Raw genomic sequence first — 6,887 nt, forward strand, 5'->3', positions numbered from 1 at the left:
ATGGGAGCAGGGGAGCAGGGAGAGTTTGAGGCAAAGAGGAGGAACGAGCGATTACTGGGAAGCGGGGTGATGGGCAATAGGAATATGGAGGGAGCACGTGTGTGTTTGTGTTTGTCTGTGTGTGTACCTACCTGTATGCATGTGGGTGTCTGTGTCTGCTTGCTCTTCAAAAACTTAAAAATCCCCAGCCCTAACCGCCTCACTTTGACCATGGATATCCAGTACTTATTCACTTCCATTCCCATCAGGGAAGCCTTAAAGCATATCGATTTCTTCCCAACAACAGGCCCAACCAATTTCCCTTCATCGACATTTTATTTGGAGTAAAAGAGCACTGTAACGAAGAAACAAATCCTTTTGCCCATTGAGTTGGTACGGAATTTGTATTCTCCCGAGTCCCATAACTGCAGCTAGACCATGGCCCTCAATACTCCTCCCGTCCATGTACTTATCCAAACTTCTCTGTAATGAAATCCATAACTTCCACTGACAGCTCTTCCCACATGCTCACCACCCTCTGAGTGAAGGAAATCCCACTCATATTCCATATAACCTGTTACACAGGGGCGACGGAGGAGAACCCAAATGTAGGACGACGACTCAGCTGGGGAGGCTGGCGAAGACCTGAACGTAGAGCAGGAAACCAGAGGGATCTTGACAAGGAGACGGGATTCACAGAGACTCTCTAGAAACTAGAGCGGAACTTAGAACTTCCGGTTCTAATCGGATCAGGGAACGAAATATCATACGAGAATCGACCAGCGAACTGGCAACCTGTGATAGTGACGCCATTGTATTTATTTCCCAGTCTCTGATGAAGGCCAGATGTACGGTAATTGGGTGACTAGCAGCAATTGACTGAAATTGGGGCATGATCAGGGAGAAAGGTTAAAGAGGAACCGCCAACCGGAACCATGACAGTAACCCCCCCCCCCCCCAGTGGGAGCCTCCCGGCGTTCCTCCAGGCCTGTCTGGATGGTCCCGATGGAAGTCCTGGATGGGGGAAGGGTCTAGACTCTAGGATAAAGGGGCGGGGGATCCAGGAACGCTCTTCAGGACCGTACCCCTTCCAGTCCACCAGGTATTGGTGGTCCCTGCCCAAACGGCGTACATCTAGCAGTCATCGGACGGTGTATGCCGGATGGTTGTCGATAAGCCGGGCAGGGGGAGGAGTCTCAGCTGGGGGACACAAAGTGCTGACGGAGACTGATTTATCTGGGACATATGAAAGGTTGGGCGAATACACATGGACTTTGGCAGTGTGAGGCGGACCGCTGCGGGATTGATAATCCTATCGACCTTGAATGGTCCCAGGAAGCGAGGGGGCGAGTTTCCTATGTTCGCATTTGAGCGGGATGTCCCTGGAGGAAAGCCACACCATCTGCCCCGGTTGGTACTCCGGCGCTGGAGTCCGGTATCGGTTGGCCGCTTTCTTATTTCGATTTGTTGATTTGAGTAGGGCCGTGTGAGTCTCCTCCTAAATCTTCCGGCACTGATCCCGAACCGACGGTACCGCGATCTCTTCTTCCTGTGTGGGGAACAGCGGGGATTAGTACCCAAGGGAGCACTCGAACGGGGACCTCCCAATGGCAGAGCTCACCAGGGATTTGTGGGCGTACTCAAACCATGGGAGGTGGTCGCTCCAGGTTGACGGGTGGTTTGCCGTTACACAATGTAACGTTGCCTCCAGGTCTTGGTTGACCCGTTCCGTCTGCCCGTTCGTCTGGGGGTGGAAGCCGGATGACAGGCTAACCGTTGCTCGGCTTGACAGAAGGCCTTCCATACCTGCGAGACGAACTGGGGACCTCGATCGGAGATCATGTCCGCGGGGATTCCGTGGAGGCGGAAGACGTGGCGGACGAGAAGATCTGCGTTTTCCTGAGAGGATGGGAGTTTCGGGAGGGCCACAAAGTGCACCACCTTGGAGAATCGGTCTACCGACGGTGAGGACAGTTGTGTTTCCGCGGAAAGGGGGTAGACCGGTGACGACGTCTAGGACGATGTGTGACCAGGGACGACCAGGGACAGGTAGAGGACGAAGGCAAGGGGTAGGAACGGGCATAGGTCCAGGGTGACCAACACAACAGACATGATAACAGGAAGAATCGGAAACGGCCGGCAGACAGCGCGACCGCGTGGACCAACCTGGCAGTACTGGTACGGGGCAGAGAAGCATGATGAAGAGTAGGTCTGAGCCCGGACAGGATAACAGAATGCAGAGAAGAGTTCAGAGCCGGTGGAGAAACAGAACAAAACGACCACGCCCTGGTCCCAGTCCCAAGGACCCTTATAAACACCTGCAGCTCAATGAGTTACAGGTGTGCCTCCTTGAGCCAGGAGGGTCCTAACTAGCTCACGGGTGACGGGAGGGCCAACTACAGAACCCGGAGTCCGGAGCCCTCGGCCCGGATCAAAACCCGGAACGCGGATTCCGGACCGGACCCTGACAAGAACGTACATCGTAAATGGCAGGGCATTGAAGAAAGCAGTAGAACAGAGTGATCTAGGAATAATGGTGCATAGTTCCCTGAAGGTGGAATCTCATGTGGATAGGGTGGTGAAGAAAGCTTTTTGTATGCTGGTCGTTATAAGTCAGAGCATTGAGTATAGGAGTTCGGATGTAATGTTAAAATTGTACAAAGCATTGGTAAGGCCGAATTTGGAGTATTGTGTAGTTCTGGTCACCGAATTATAGGAAAGATATCAAGAAAATAGAGAGAGTACAGAAAGGATTTACTAGAATATTACCTGGGTTTCAGCACCTAAGTTACATGGAAAGGCTGAACAAGTTAGGTCTTTATTCTGTGGAGCGTAGAAGGTTGAGGGGGACTTGATAGAGGTATTTAAAATAATGAGGGGGATAGATCGAGTTGACGTGGATAGGCTTTTTCCATTGAGAGTAGGGGAGATTCAAACAAGAGGACATGATTTGAGAGTTAGGGGGCAAAAGTTTAAGGGTAGCACGAGGAGGAATTTCTTTACTCAGAGAGTGGTAGCTGTGTGGAATGAGCTTCCAGTAGAACTGGTAGAGGCAGGTTCGGTATTGTCATTTAAAGTAAAATTGGATAGATATATGGACAGGAGAGGAGTGCTGGTCACAGGACCCGCTGAGTGCGGGTCACGGGAACTAGGTGAGTGTAAGCGTCGGCACGGACTGGAAGGGCCGAGATGGCCTGTTTCCGTCCTGTAATTGTTATATGGTTATTAAACTAATGATGTGAATTATGTTGTTAAAACACCCGACCGTCGTCAACTAACACAGGTGGTACACATAAATATGACAAAGCCTTATTTTGACAAGGAGGCGCCATCTGTGAGTGTTGTTGTCAAAACATGTGAATCTGGCAACCCAAAGAATGAAACCATTGACTCGTCTGAGACTTTTCACAAGCTAATGAACTTGATTGTTCTAGGAACCATTGATAACAAGTTGGCTAATTGCAGCGAAAGCAACAACAAAGGCTGAAGGAATTAATTCTGACGTTTAAAGATTTATTTCCCGATGATCCCAAGCAAACCACAGTCGCGGTACAGGGCATAGATCGTGGTGAGGAGAAACAACACCCATATCGTATGAACGTAGAGAAGCGTAAATTGGCTGAGCAAGTGTTATAAGTGGGAAAACAGATTCGATAGGTCTCAAGGGCAAGGACTTTGGACACACAGTATTGGTAGTAACGGATTTTATTTACAGAAGACAAACGTGGGAAAATGGCAACAGAAGCAACACGCACGAACGCACAATTTACAGCAGTCGTGAGGAAAGTCGGATCGGAAATAAAACACACGCGGCCAATTACTAGTGAACGTGGAAAAATCGCCTGGGAACAAAGTACACATACACGCTCGTGCGCACACACACACATACAACCAAGGGAAAAGTCAATATGATACCCACCACCCCTTGACCCTGGGCAGGCATGGGACTATGCTATTAGGGACAACAATCAACGCTCACAACTCGACCCAATGCACAGCTCACCAACAATTTCTCCAGCGCCGTTCCATGGTTCTCAGCCTGGAGTGAAGCAGGGTGGTCCCTTGGAGATGGCAAAGAGAAAGGGTCCAGCACACGTGGCACCCTTTATATTTCAGCAGGACTGGAGGGTCCCGCCCAGATGATTCACAGGTGGGGCCAATGTCTTGGTGCCAGCAGAGTTAAGTTGATTACAAAGGCCAATTGCTGGAAGCCAGGTACAATGCTAATTAAAGGGGCCAATGATTAGGTGTGCATTGATAGGCGAGGAGGGGTCAAAACTTGATTGGCAGGTGGCTGGTGAAGGTTCTGGAGACAGGATTTAGATTCCGTCAGGTGTCCACCAAGCAGACTAACTTCTTCAACTTCTTTGCCGATGCTGCGTCGCGCTGGAGACTACAAAGGTTCTCCACCTTGAAGGTACATTTGAAGTCCCCAACCCCAGGATCTATGGAGCTCTGCAGAGTAAGCAGATGACGGAATAGGGAATAGGCACGTCTGCATCACCCTACCCCTCAGGGCATATATGTTGATGAAATGAAAAGTAGACCATCCAGGCGCACAGCCAGATGGAGCAGATGGCCTGGCATGACATCCTGAGCTTTTAAAATTTCTGGCTGGAAGGTTGAGGCCAACAGGATCGCCACCCTGCTAGAGTTGGAGCTGAGGTGGCTCATGTATACCCCATCCTGCATTCCCCGGAGCCAAGCGGACTCTTCCCCCAGGATGTTATGGGTTCCCTACAGGAAATTCACCACATATTTCTCATCCCTGAAGAGTGCAGGATTGTTTTATCTGCGGAGAGAACCCCTGCAACCATTAAAATTTAGACTAACTACAGTGAGCTTCATGTGGGAGTAGACTAGGCCTCAGCACCAGTACCCTTTCCGGTGAGAGCGGACGAGTCCTCAACCACACTATCCCAAAAAAAAACAGCAAGAATGCTTTTTGCTTTCTGGGCCAGAGTGGTGCCAACGCCACCCTGTGACCCACCGTCTCCCGAAAGAGTGAGGCTGTTTGTCACTCTGATGTCGCTCACCAGGTCATCCAGGAAGGATTTCAGCTGACACAACAATTCTCTTCCCCTTCCCCTTCTGTCCGAGGATGACCCTCAGGGACTTCACCAACAACGGCATGCTAGACCAGCGTAGAGAGGCTAGTTTAGGCCGATGCTTTGCACACTCAGAGGTGATTTCCTCCACAGGTATTGATGGGGATTTCTCAGGAGGGGTGAGGATGTCCATTGTCTTGCTATCAAAGGAGTCTCCCTCCAACCCCTCACTATAAATACATCCCCCATCTTCCTCCCCATGTACTCTAATAGATGGCTGCACTTGTAACTCACACTGCGCAGCTGGTAACTCACTCATACTTGCATCCTCCATCGTCGCATCACTCTTATCCACAGTTACAAGAATGGGGGGAGAGTATATCACTCAGCCCAGGAAACAGGTATGAGGGGGACCCCACCGGCAGCCTGATGCTGAGAGTCAGAGAGCTTGGTCTCCGCTCTGCTCATATTATTCGATACACCTGCCTCCAGGGAGGCGCTTACTACTAAGTCCTGGATGGAGGACTCCAGGGCTGTCTCACTTGTACAAACAGAGCTGGCACTACCTTTCTGCACAACCACACCACCTACCAAAGGACTGGCTACATCTGGGGATTCAGCGTTAGAACCAACCTCCACCCGGATTCCCACCCCTTCCTGGGACTCCCGCGCATCTACATTCCCTGCCCTCTTGGGGGAATATTCCCTTCTCCTCTTCGAGCCGGAGGAGCACACAGGTGTAGGATTCACCAACAGTGCAGTACTCTCCGCTTCCATCACCACGTCCAACTGCGCACTTCCCCGAGCCTCCCGTTCCACTTCAGTGCAAATGGGCGTGAGCTCTGCGTTCTCGGGGGCAGACTTCTTAAGGTGTTTGATTTCTTCTTCGCTTTCTTGCCCCACACAGGCTCCAGACCGTCCCCCACCTGAACCTCGCTATATGTAGCCTCATGATCTCTCACCTGAACCACAGGGGTAGGAGCAGGGTCTGAAACAGGCGTAGGAATAGAGATAGGGGTAGGGGCAGAGTCAGGGGCAGGTGCAGGGGCAGATGAAGGTATAGGATCAGGGGCAGAGGTAGCGGGAGCACTGGTGCCCGAAGTGGATTCCCTGGTGTTTCGTGTGTTAGGACAGTCCCTCCGAAAGTGCCCCACCTCCCTGCACGCATTGCAGCTTGGCGTCAGGGCTGCAATACACCTGATGGTCTACCCCCTAGTGCTGGACAGTAAACCAGCCCTCAACGTCGTCCTACCTTTCCAGCTGCATGAAAACCTGACGCCGGAAAGAGATTACTTTGCGGAGGGAGTGTCTCTTAAATTTGTGTCTTATAGCAATTATCTGTGACCTTTCTTGTCCCAAGTGGGCTCGTGGGGGAAGCAGGACCTGGTTGAGAATGAAAGGCTTGACGTGACCGAGGATGATTCGTTGAGTGGGAGCTGTCACCAGCTCCATCTGTAAAACCATGTTTTATACTGTGATCCTCCCGCTCAGAGCCCGGTGCATTAACTCAGCATTCTCCAGATAAAACACTGCCTTCCCGAACTCTTTCTCGGTGGCCAAAATACCACCTTTCTCAACCAAATCCTCCATCGCCTCTGCACACTTTTCCGGAGTGATTCCAGGACGTAAGGTACATTGCATCCCGCGTTCCTCTTCCACCGACAGAAACAGGGCATTGTCTGAGGCTGCAGAGGCAGCCGCAGTTGCTTAACTCCCCGAAGGCCTGCGACTCCGTGGCAACAAATCTAGAAATATTATGCGCTGCCGGTTATAAGTCCTGGAGCGAATTGAGTAACAGGCCTGAAAAGTTGGCACTCGACAGGACATTGCTGCCTCGGCGTCAGGAAAGGCTCCATCTGT

This window comes from Hypanus sabinus, chromosome 12 (assembly GCF_030144855.1).
Source record: "Hypanus sabinus isolate sHypSab1 chromosome 12, sHypSab1.hap1, whole genome shotgun sequence".
NCBI lineage: Eukaryota > Metazoa > Chordata > Chondrichthyes > Myliobatiformes > Dasyatidae > Hypanus > Hypanus sabinus.